Source organism: Cibotium barometz, chromosome 3 (assembly GCF_041138505.1).
Source record: "Cibotium barometz isolate CiBa-2024 chromosome 3, ASM4113850v1, whole genome shotgun sequence".
NCBI lineage: Eukaryota > Viridiplantae > Streptophyta > Polypodiopsida > Cyatheales > Cibotiaceae > Cibotium > Cibotium barometz.
Window position 1 is genome coordinate 34,666,920 of NC_141048.1, and position 13,304 is coordinate 34,680,223.

The 13,304-nt window shown below is 37.5% G+C and overlaps 1 pseudogene across 1 annotated transcript; it reads left to right on the forward strand.

Annotated features, from left to right (window-relative positions):
• Positions 1-10,989: 10,989 nt before the first annotated feature.
• LOC147639992 (putative CCR4-associated factor 1 homolog 6 pseudogene) lies at positions 10,990-12,008 on the forward strand (annotated as a pseudogene). The gene has a single exon (XR_015262248.1). The product of XR_015262248.1 is annotated as a putative CCR4-associated factor 1 homolog 6 pseudogene (transcript).
• The last annotated feature ends 1,296 nt before the right edge of the window (positions 12,009-13,304 follow it).

Genomic DNA, 13,304 nt, shown 5'->3' on the forward strand with positions numbered 1-13,304 from the left:
AACTATGTCCATATATGGTGCTGCAAGTGGTGTGGTAAACACATATGCGCGGGTAGTTATGTGGCATAGACATGGTCACCCGCTCTCAAAATGCAACCAACCAACCATTTCCCACGAATAATGAACCCATATTGTTGGGTCATGGGTGCCCACCCCCAAACACCCACCATGGGGGGCAACACTAGGGCGCTACCTCGAGCCCCACCCTTGACCATCTCCAAACCATCAATGGTCATAATAATGACCCCATCAACATGTACTAAGCAAGGTTTCCCACCAAAAACACATGCACCAATGGCTTCTCCTCATAGTGAGTACTTTTACAAACGTGCACTAAACATAGATGTAAGATACATGCTGAGAGACGGGCATTGAGTGTATACTAACAGTATGCATGTTACTGATCAGCATGTCTAGTATTTTGATAGTGGTGCTAGCAAGCACCACTATCAACATGGTTTGTATTCCTCCCTTAAGTCTTCTAGCAAGCACATTACTTCTCAACATGGTTTGTATTCCTCCCTTAAGTCTTCTCCTCAAGGAGGCACAGTCACATGTGCAAAAAAACTCCTCATATGTAATAAAAGGAGTTGGTAACGTTGTTATGCTCAGTACTGCAAATAGTGGGACAATAACTCTCTCAGAAGTTTTGTTTGTGCCAAGCATTAAAGGGAACTTGTTGTCAGTCTTCTCTACCATTTCTAGGGTAGGCTTAGTGGTCAGATTTGTTGATGACAGTTATACAGTTCACAACTAGAGTGATGGAGACATCATTGTGGTATCTCTGGTATTCTAATCCATGGGCTTTACAAGTTGGACACGTATGAGAGATTGACACATAGTACACTTTTGCCACATATGCTATGAGTGACACAAAGCTATGGCATGCCCACTTTGGTCACTTAAAATTTGGCACTTTTGTGTACCTTAAAAGGCAAGAGATGGTGTCAGAGTTGCCATAGCTTGAGGCCCCTCTCAGAAGTCTTGTTTGTGCCAAGCATTAAAAAGAACTTGTTAATCATTCTCTACCATTTCTAGGGTAGGCCTAGCGGTTCGATTTGTTGATACATGTGTGATGGAGACATCATCATGGTATATCCAGTAACTGTAAACCACTAACTTTACAAGTTGGATAGATATGAGAGATTAACACATAATGCTTGTTCGATTACTACTACACAATGTGCTATGAGAGTGACGTGCAGCTATGAATGATATGTAGCTATGGCGTGCTTGCTTTGGTCACTTGAAATTTGGCAGTTTCATGTGCCTTGAAAGGCAAGAGATGGTGTTAAAGTTGTCAAAGTTGAAGGCACCTGTGCCGAACACGTATATGAGGGATGCATTTTGGGCAAGATGTAAAATGGGCATCATTCCTAAGTAAAAAGTATAGCTGATACATAGTGATGTATGTGGTCCTATGAGGACACCATCAATCGAAGGATTCGTGACTTTTAGCGATGTGACTACTCCATGCATGTGGTCCTATACATAGTGATGTATGTGGTTCTATATGAGGACACCATCAATCAAGTGATTTGTGACTTTTATTGATGACTACTCCATGCACACTTTTATTGATGACTACTCCATGCACACATGGATGTATTTGTTGAAGGCAAAATCATAGGTTTTTACATGCCTTCGACACTTTGTTTCTATGTCTAAAAATGTGTCTTCATGTAAATGTGGCACCCTTTGTACAGCTTGAGAGGGGGAGTATATGTCAAAGGAGTTTCATGCATGTATGGCTAAAAGTGACAGAAAACATCAATGCATGTTGCCCTATACACCTCAGCAAAATGGTGTGCCTTAGAGGAAGAATAGACTTCTTATGGATATGGCATGTTGCAAAGTTAAAGGTCAAGATTTGCCTCATGTTTTTTGGTTAGAGGCAGTCATGTGTGTCACTTATGTGCTACATAGATGCCCCACCAAGGCCTTGTTAGACAATTACCCCTTATGAAGCTTGGAATAGTAGGAAGCCCTCTTTGGCTCATTTGTGTATTTTTTGTTGTCTTACTTATGCTCTTGTACCTAAGAAATAACATAATAAGCTGGATGATAAGGCAATAACTTTGTATTTTTGTAGGCTATAGCTAAGAAAGCAAAGGGTACAGACTTTACCATCCAACCCCAACAAGGCAAATTTTGGTGAGTATAGATGTTGTCTTTGTTGAAAAATCAATTCAACCCATGCTTTTATGCTAAAAACATTAAAATGTATGCTCACATGACATCTTTGATATAGTTCTATCTTTGTACAATGCCAGACATCTATATGTGGAGTAAATGAATGCTCATAAGACATCTTTAATACACTCCTACCTTTGTACAATCTCAAACAGCCATATGTGAAGCAAATGAATACTCAATAAGGTGTTGAAATCAGCTACAAATTAACTCAAATTTCAACCCATAAATCAACCTATTCACAAGGAAACTATGGATGATGCATTGTACGAGCTAAAAATCAGCTCAAATTTCATCCCACAAATTAGCCTATTGATGAAGTCCTAGCCCAAGAACTCTCCTGGTGTGAATGCACGATCACATTTAGATAGGAAACGAGGGTGTGAACAGTAGGAATAAGATTAGGATTACGATTCATTCGCGGGTGTTACCTCTGTGCACTAACTCTTATTGGTGACAACTAGAAGATGGAGAAATGGGTCATCCCAACACCCAAAGGGACACCTTAGGCTTGTCCAACCGTACCACAATAGTGTAGTGATTGCAATCCCCCCCCCGAGAAAGACATTTATGCACCCATAACAACCGAGTTAACAAACTATATGCATTCATGGATTTATTTTAAGTCCTATATTAGGTTTATTTATTTAAAAAACATGGGTACTCTAGAAGGCTAACTAAATAAAGCTTGAAGAGTATATGTGGCTTGTGTCATGTTACTTCAAGATTGAATAATGAAAGGTGCATTATAGTGTCAAAGGATATATACACGTTGGAAGATTTTTCAAAGGTTCAACTTACACTAGCCTTATGTGGGAAAGCATATATGTCTAAGATTTTTCAAAGGTTCAAATTACACTAGCCTTATGTGGGAAAGCATGTAATGTGAGAATGTTAATTTTTTTAATCTAAATGATAGTTCTTCTAAGTTTAGACTTTTATAGTGGTTGTATATGGACAAGTTTTGAAAATCAATGTTCCACTCTCTACTTGTTGTAACTTCATAGGTATAGGTATGCCCAGCCCTAAGACCAATTTTTCCCCTTTTTTAATTTGTAAAAGTTAGAAAAGAAAAGTCACCCAAGCAAGTCGAGAAAACTTTAGCCTGATTTTCTACCAAGTGAACCTCCATGACTATCAAGATTTTTTTTTAAATCTTTATGCTTAAAACCCGGCTCTTAGTTGTTACTGCCCACCAAATCTTCATCGGCATGAATGCTTCTTGCTCATGATTTAACTGTGGTTTTGTTATCCTCTTAGGGAATTCATGGCATTGATGAGAATCCTTCTTTCAGCTAGCACATTGGGTAGTAGATTGGGATGACCCTTCTTTTTCCACTCATCCATCTCTCGAATTTGCAATCAAGCAAGCAACTGTCATCAAGCAATCACCTCGGGAGCAGTCCAACCAGCATCCACAAGTTTTGCAATGGTGGATTTGTATGCTAAATGTGGCTTTCTTCCTAAAGCATATAGAAAGTAAGTAGTCAAATCCCTCATCAAAGAGTAACTTGAGTGTGGGCTCGCTTAAAAAATCCTTAAATTGCTTGTAAAAGATGCAATTGGTGGGTCTAATTATGGATTTCATCACATCCTTTTTAGCTTAAAAGCTTATGGAATCATAGAAGCCATACGCAAAGGCACAGACATACATGGTGAAGTGTCAAAGATGGACTTTAAAAGTGATGCCTTTATTGGAAATTCTTTGGTAGATATGCATGCCAAGTGTGGCCCATTCCTAGAAGCACGGTGCCAAATTAAAAGGTAAGTGCCCAGAAGGCCCTTTCATGCATGGCTTTTTTTCAACTTTCATACTTTATTTATTTACTTGTGAATATTCTCTCCTTTTGTTCCAAAAAGTGTCTAGCAAGGTGCCAAATTAAAAGGTAAGTGCCCAGAAGGCCCTTTCATGCATGGCTTTTTTTCAACTTTCATACTTCATTTATTTACTTGTGAATATTCTCTCCTTTTGTTCTAAAAAATAGTAGAGTATATTGTAATGACTTTAATAATCAACATAAAGAGGGCAACACTCAACTAACACATAAGTATCGGCTCAAAAAACAACCACTATGTCAAAAGTATGTCTCAGAAGTTATGGTTTCCTTTTCCTCTTTTTGTGAAAGAAGTAAGTAGTAACTTTTAGTCACTATAATTGTGTGTGTTGTGTTGTGTTGTGTTGTGTTGTGTGTGTGTGTGCGAGTGTGTGTGTATGCATGCCCATGCATGCAAGTGTGCGTGTGCACATGTGTGCCTTTAACCTATTACGGCTTTCTTGTACCTTTAATTTATTATGGTTTTCTTGTTATAAAGGTCACGAAACCTTTAATTTAGGATAAAGGATCTCTCATTAAACTACAACTTTAACCCTCAGTTTGGGAGTGCTGTCAAAGTATGTTCAAGAAAAGGTCATGAAGATGCTCCAACCAAGACACATGATATGATGATAAAGACAATGGGTTTTACACAAAAATAAAGAAGAAAAAGAATTAGCATGCTTGCTCTTTTGTGGAAAAAAGCTTACATCTTTTGGTGGACAAAAAGTTGGATAATATATAGACGCATGAAGGAAAGAAATATAAGAAGGAGAAAGTGGGAGATAAAGTGGTCTCGTATACATATTGGAGAGCAAGAGGAACACACATAAATCCAATGAGCAAAAGTACCTTGTAGTTTAAAAGACCTAGGGAAGCAAAAGACAATGGAAACATGCTTAGATGATATGTCACAAATTTTATTCATGTCAAAAAAGATTGAATTTGTTACTACTTTAAAAAGGCAAGCCTATAACAAATTATGAAGCTCAAAAGTCAGTTTATGAGTTGTTGGAAGTTCAAGGTCTTCCAAGAAAGCATTCGTGTGATAGTGCAGGATGGGGAATTGCATAATGTATGGATATGATCTTGAAAAAAGATCTAATGGAGAAAATTCAAAAAGTAACATTTGTCTCCATTAGTTTGGATGAGGATACAACTGATGATCTCACTCAATGGCATGGATGCATGTCTATGTTCTGGTAAATTATGAAAGAGTTCCACTCTATCTATGTGTAGATTCAGCAAATGTAGGTATAATAACGGAAACGGTAGTGCATAGTCTTCAAAATCATGGTGGGTTAAGTTGAGAGGAGATAGCAAAAAGATAGTGTTAGTGTGGAATGTGATGGTGCAATTGTTCTTCAAGGATGTAGGGCTAGAATTTGTGTGCAATTGGAGCTGAAGTATGTGCCATACATGTTGGAATTCATTGTATGGCATACCATGCAAATGCAAGGAAAATCTTATCAATTAGAGAGTTTGTTCACACATTTTGCTTGCAATCCAAAGGGATGGAGTGAGATGGATGATAAAGGCAATACTAACGGGTTGAAGCTTTTTAAAAGATGTGGAAACTTGTTGAATCTCCTTAAATGAGCCATGCTTAAGACTTTTCAAGGAATAAATATCTCTTGTTGTGAAGATAGACAAGAGTGTTGTTGCTGCACGATTGCAGATGCTCTCTCGCTCTATGATTGCTTGACTTGTTTGAAGGTTGATAATTGGATTACCTTGCATTTTACCTATGCTAGAGAAAATAAATGCTCTACCAAAAATGTCTGGACTCAAAAAAACCAATGTTCATAACTTTACAGAGTCCATTTAAAGCACTTTAGCTGCCTTTGGAAAGTATGTATAATTTGCAAACATGGTTCAAATGCAAACAAAAATTATCTCTTCAATAATCTTGTGTATGGAACGTCTGATGTAAGCTAGTTGGATGTTTATTTTTTATTTTTTTTGAAATCTCCCTTTTGAGGGCATGTAGCCAAGCTAGACGCTACACCACTCTCACACACAACCTACGATGTTTGGGCACAAACCCATGACCTCTAAGATAGGGTGGGTCATAATAAGCTGAGCCAGCTGATAGCTACTTAGATTTTGATGATGATAACAAGGTGGATAATTCAAGATTTCTTTCTTGTATCATGGATATTAAGGAGCAATGCAACCATGCATCTATGGTACTATTGTAATGAGATTTCCACCAAATGACTTACTCAAGTAATTTTTTATAATTAATCCATGGTTTTGGGAAGGGAAAGAATGTGATCATTTGTTTCAAAACCATTTTTCTAGTATTGCCAAAGTGTACCATGCAAGAAAAGAAATAGATTCTAAGCATTGGAAGTGTTGAAGGTGAGAGAACCTTTAATCTATTGGACTATGTGAAAAATAAGGAGTAGGTTTGATGTGCATCTTGATTTCTCTCTTTGCAATTTGAATATGATCTTAAAACATTTCCATACAAAGATGCATTCAATAAATGTCAGAGCAAAGCCAAAAGAGAGAGATATGCACTCTACTCCATTGCTGATCAAGGTAACTCTGATGAAACACAAGTGTAAGTATTAATTTTACCATATTTTATTTAAATATTCTCTTTTTGAGTTTTTGTTTTCTAGTCATTAAGTTTGAATGGATTAAATTTTTGGCAGGAAAGGTTGATTTTCAAGGTAATCTTTTCTAGGTAAGCCTTTATCATTGTTTACATCATTACAAATCCTTTATAAAAAAAAGGCAAGGCATTATTAATTCTTGTTTCAATTTTTAATGATAAAGATAGATCTTGTTGAATTAGTGTCTTAATATATGATGAATAGTTAAAGGCTAGATAATGTGTTTTTACTTATTACGTCTTTTAAAACTTTATGATATTACGATTTTTTTGAGATACGTAACATTTGGCACTAGGATCTTTTTTTTGCAAAAAACTTTTTGTAAAGAAGACATGATTGTGATATTAAGCTTAGATAAGCTTTATTTTCTACATAAAGTTAATTTGAGATTCAAACTTATATATTTTGATTGATTCTTGAAAAATCAAAATCCTTCTTTTGTAGTTTCAACCATGCCTTGAAGCTGGAATGAGTAAAAGGGTGTTTTAATTGTCCTACCATAGTTATAGCTCACTTGTGAAAAATAGAAGTGTTTGGCTGCATTACTATTAGACGAATGGTATAAGTTTAAAGGAAGTATGCGCATGTGTAGCCTATCCAAGCATAAGACTTATACTTATTATCTTAATTTTGGCATGTTTAAATAAGTATAAGACTTATGCTTATTTTTTTTATTTTGGCATGTTTAAATAAGTATAAGTCTATATTTTTGCATTTTGGTTGCTTAAGGCACACGTTGTCTTTTATTTTGGCATGTTTAAATAAGTATAAGTCTATATTTTTGCATTTTGGTTGCTTAAGGCACACGTTGTCTTTTTCAAGAAATTGTGCAATTTAATATTCAACCATATATATTGTAAAAATAGTTGGCCTTGTTATAAAATTGATACAAAGCACCAGTGGCATAACACTTTTTTTAAAATTTTAAGTATATTTTTAAAGGTGCTTAAGGTATTTAAGCATTAAGACATGGCACCCCATTTGGAATGATGAAAACTAAACTAGAGTGGTTGGTTTCTTATTGCAGCATATCTGATATTGGTTTAATTAAAATTTACGAAATAGTAGATAATTTGTTTCTTGTCGATAAATAGAGAGAGGATGTTTATTCTCAAACTTCTTGCAATAATCCCAAGAAGTTTACATAAGAGACGTTTATGCTTGAATGCTTGTATTATAATTTTTGTATTATAATGTTTGAAGTACAAAGGATCTAGGCTATGCACAAGTTCATATGTTGTAGTTACAAAATTATAACTTCCAAATATACACAAGCCTAATGATCAAAAGTAAGGAATTTAAATAGGTGATTGAAACACATTACAAAATTTTCTTATAAGTTTTTCAAATCTTAGCCATATTACACACACATGAGCGTGCACGTACGTTTTGTACTAATGCTAGCATAAATGATCCAAATAACATTAAAGTTCTAAGTATATATTTTTTATGAACGACTAATTTTATCTTTGGTGATGAGAACACATTAGATAAATTTCTTGTACATTTTTCAAAGCTTCTAACCATAATTCACATGATTTATACTATTTGCTTGGTGTATGATTTTCATCGTATGACGGAACACATTAGATAGATTACTTGTAAGTTTTTCAAAGCTCTAATTATAATTCATATGTATTTATTTTATTTTATTTACACATGGTGTCTAAATTACAAAAAATCTTAAATATGCAACATAGTTTGTACATATAATAATCATCATATTGAGTGTGTAAACATTTTTGGAAACTATAGTATGTAGAAACCTTGAATGGTCACCCACATTACTATGAATAGTTTGATGTCTCTCACATTGGTCACTAAAGGACAAAATCAAGAATAGACCATGGATCACCTAATTTGGCTATAGCAATTTGAAAAGGGGATATTGAAAAAAAAAACAGTGCTAAACACCTAGTAAGACCGAGGTTTAACACCAATTGGTGGTCATTGGGATGGCTAATGGGGTGGCTGCTCGAGGCGAGATGGTTAATTGGTTTAGGACATGGACAAATAGGCCAATTGAGAAGAATGATATTCCCACTAGATAGGCCTAGATGTTGCATTGAGAATTTGGCTTAATGCTTAATCTTAGATTACCCCAGGCAAGGGTATGGTGGCTTATGCTAATTTAGGCTTGAAAGGTGGCATCTATATAGGCCCTATAAATAGCCTCTCATTTAACATTCAGTAATCTACCTTCATTATACTTGCACCCTACTTCCTATCGAGTCCTGAAATCTCCCTTGAAAAGAGCACACGTGAGAGAGAGAGAGAGAGAGAGAGGACATCATGACCTTTCTATAAGTACATTTGCGGACCTTGTTTATGTTGAAACATTAAATGCAAAGTTTTAAAACTTTTTAAGAAAGGGTAAGATTCATGTTAGGCTCACGTGAATTGGCAACAAGTACAATTCTTATTTTTATTATAAGAAAGGTTTAATTTTTCAATTAGATCTTGGATGGAAAGGCCTATGTAAAACATGGGGCACACTTTCAAACAAATTATGTATTTTCTGATCAATGCCAAAATTAAATTTAAAGATTTGCTTGATGAGTCATGATTGATAGTTTTGATATACAATATGGTTTACAAAGTACTCATCTAGCACTCAAGTGGAACCATACTTAGGGACTACTTTTTATTTTAAAGTGCAAGCAAAAAAATGTACACACATGTATTAATAGACTTTCAACACACATATATTAAATGGAGTTTCAACACATGGACATTTATATGTGCATGTGGAAAGCATCAAGTTAAGTTGGTTGAACCAACATGGAAAATATGTGCTATGTCTTCAAAAAGAGTCAAATAAACCTCTCAACAATTCACTTTATAGATAGACATCATATCTGACGTGCAAATACTTCTTTTGATGGCTAAAATGCTTTAAATATGTATGAAATGGTGGGTGAAAAGCTAGAGCTTTTAGTTGAACACTTGTACGAATATTTGTGTGGATGCTAGTGCTTGAAAATCTTATTTTCCCCAACCGATCAAAACAAAGAAGTCTTATGCTAAAACATAGAGAAAATACTAGGATTGCAACTAAAATCTATGATTTTTTATCCCTTGAAAATAAAGGAAATGCCAAATTTCAACCAAGATCCTTAAATTTCATTCACTCGAACATTGATGCACGAGAGAGAGAGAGAGAGAGAGAGAGAGAGAGAGAGAGAGAGAGAGAGAGAGAGAGAGAGAGAGAGAGAGAGAGAGAGATTTCATTGAAAGGACACATCTAGGTTTGTCTTGTTAGAAGTGATATAAATTATTACACATTGCTATGTGAAAGTGTATATAATAGGTGGTTCTTTGGTTAGACCTTCACCTCTATTATATAAAGGATTGTCATGCGGGAAAAGATAGAAGGTATTGGACACCTCTATTATATAAAGGATTGTCATGCGGGAAAAGATAGAAGGTATTGGACACCTCTATTATAAAGGATTGTCATGAGAAAAACCCTTCAAAATTCCACATTAAATCTTTTTAAAATGCAAAATAAAGATACCAACTAAGTAAAAAGCAAGGAGCTTGAATGTTTAAAGACCTTGTAAAATAGAAGACTATTTGAGATCCTAATTGAGTCACTCATGTAGATAAGGTGCTCATAAGTTCCAAGCCATCAAAGGTGTTTCAAAAGGCACTCTCGATCAAAACCGACCTAGTAAGAGCATGTCAACAAGTCATTCAATGAGGATGTAGACACCCATCACATATTTAGGCATGTTGAATGAAGCAATAGGTAGAGTGAGAGCACAAAAAGTTAAATCTACTTTAATAACAATAAATGAAACATGTGTGTGTCATGGTGCCTCCAAGCTTATGTAAAAACTCTCATGTTCTATGCACATGCAATCGGAAACAATGTGAGGGGATAGTGAGTACACACACACACGTATGCGTGCACACACACACACACACACACAAGTGTGCATGTATGCATGTATTTATGCTATTGTGGTGAAGCCCATGGCCATACTAAAGGTTTCAATTAAAACTGTATGCTTTAAAAAAACGAACAAAGCACCATGGTCTACAAAATCTAAGTTTTTTTTTAACGTTTGACCTTGACTATTTTATTCAATATATAGGGACACTTTTATACTTTGATTATATAGAAGGGGATAGATATAGATCGATTCGCTGCCGACTAAGGTATTGGTTGACCGGCTGGCCCTTTGGGGGCGGGTGTGAAACCGCGGGGGACAGTGAAAAGCGTCAAATCCTCAGTCAAGCATTTGACTAGGCCGACGGCGGACGGCCGACGGCCCCGACGAGGCTTTTCTTGGCGTGCTGCTTTTATAGGTGCTAAACGCGTAAAACTCGTGTTCTATTTAATCCCACCCGGTTTTCTTGACCGCTGCGTCTTCTGCAAACACTAAGAAGACAAGCAAACCCTAACCCCAAGCAGAAGTCGCAAACCCTGGCCCTCAACCTGCAGCCTGCAGGCTCAAGGGTTTCTTCAGAATTCCTCAAACCCTAACACTACCAGCGTTTTGGAAACCAGAGGCCTGCTTTTTTCTCCTGCACATGTCTATCCCAGAAGGTGCCCCCTTTTGCATACGCGAGGTATGGAGCTTCAACCTCTACACAGAGTTTGAGCTCATACGTAGCATCCTGTCCGACCATCCGTACATCTCCATCGACACCGAATTCCCTGGCGTCGTGCTGCGGCCTGCACCCGGCTCGTATGAGGAGCACACATACCAGACCATGAAGGCAAACGTTGATAAGATGAAGCTTATCCAGGTGGGTCTCACCTTCACAGATGAGCATGGATGCCTGCCCATGCTCAGCGATGGGATCTACTGTGCCTGGCAGTTCAATTTCCGTGAATTCAACCTCTGCGAGGATCTGCACCATCCATCCTCCATAGCCCTGCTCAAGAAGTGCGGCATTGATTTCCAGAAAAACCAGTTTTATGGCATAGACTCGCGCCTCTTCGGGGATCTCCTCATATCATCCCGTCTTGTTTTCAACAGTGATGTGCATTACGTTTGCTTCCATGGGGCATATGATTTCGCGTACTTGCTCAAGCTTATCACTAGGCAGAGCTTGCCGGCTGCCGAAGCGGACTTCCTCAAGCTGCTGCGATTCTACTTTGGCACCTTCTATGACCTCAAGTACATGCAAATCTGCCTCAACATGCATGGCGGGCTTGAGAAACTGGCGAAGGCCCTCGGCATCAAGAGAATTGGGCCATCTCATCAAGCAGGATCTGATAGCCTCCTCACATCATCATCATTCCAAAGGATGAAAGAGATTTACTTCTCAAACAAGTGTAAAGAGTACTCTGGTGTACTGTTTGGTCTTGCCCTTCCCAAGGCCAAAGTATTTTAATGCAGTCTACTTTATTCTTTAGGTTTAATACTCTTGTTCTAAGCTGGCACATTTGTGTTTTTTGAAAGCCTCACTATCAAAGTTCTAACAATATATCTGGTGGGATCTAACCCGAGTGGTAACAACCCGGCCTACAGACAAGCAGGAACAGAGTTCAATCCCTGGCTGTGACTCAAATGAATTTTAAATAAAAGGCAGCTGTAGTAGCTGTAATCTCCACAACTTCCATCATCACTAAACCTTGCATCTTTCTAAAGAGTCTAGCGCGACTTTAGACCACAGCACGAGTTTTCTCATACTTGTGAGTGCCTAACAATGGCCATGAAGTGCAGGTTAATACTTTGTGAAGAGAAAAGCATGTTGTAAAGGTGATGGTGACTAGTTGATGAGTTGGCCTAGAGGTGTGGATGGTGAAGACACTCATGGGCAGACAATATGATTAGCATGGAGGTTAAGCAAGGGTTGAGGCAGAGCTTTGTGAACAAGTTGTGTGTGTCATCTACCCACCTACATCAAACCTTAGGCTAGCCATTGAGATCTTCCAATAGAGGAATGGGAAGGGTGACCTTTGCTTCGTACAAGACTTGCATCCATGGGAATGATGACCAATGCGATGTGGAGGGTCTTGCACCATGCTTGTAGGCTTTAGCCATGCAAACATGGTTGTGGACTTGCAAGCTTAAGACCTTATTGAATGAGTTCAAGACCCTCCCACGAAAGGGTTGTGGTGCCAACTTGAGCCTTGTTCAAACTCCTCGCATAAAAGGGCTATGGCAACGTGACTACTTTTATCGACTAGGAAGGTTTCAGGCACCTTGCTTGCATTTTCTTACACAAGGTTAATTTTATCGTCATAAGTATACTCACTCTGACACCCTTGGTTGTGGCTCTCTACTAGCTCCCTCAATCATTGTTCATGATGGTTGCTCGAAAAGACTCGGAGAAGATTTTGTTGCTCCAAATGGATAGTCCGCATGGTTTAAATGTGGAGGTGCAAATCTCGCATGGACAATGGGGATTGCACGTTGGGAAAAGGAATCCCACATGCAAAGACAATGTCGAAGATGAAAGGATATATATAGTCCAAAGGGACGCCTCCTATCTTCCCTAAGCTTGTATTTTGTGGAAGAGTAGAGGGAGACTTGCCGTAGCATGTCAAAGCCTCCGTAAGCCCATGCGGATGTGAGAAAGCACGTTGGACATATTTTGGCCAACTGTCAATCCTAAGCAAAAAGCAACATGAAGAATGTTCGACAGTGTAAATCTTGATGTGAGAACCATTACAGGAAATTAAAAAACAAAGCAGAAGAAATTACTTTAACTA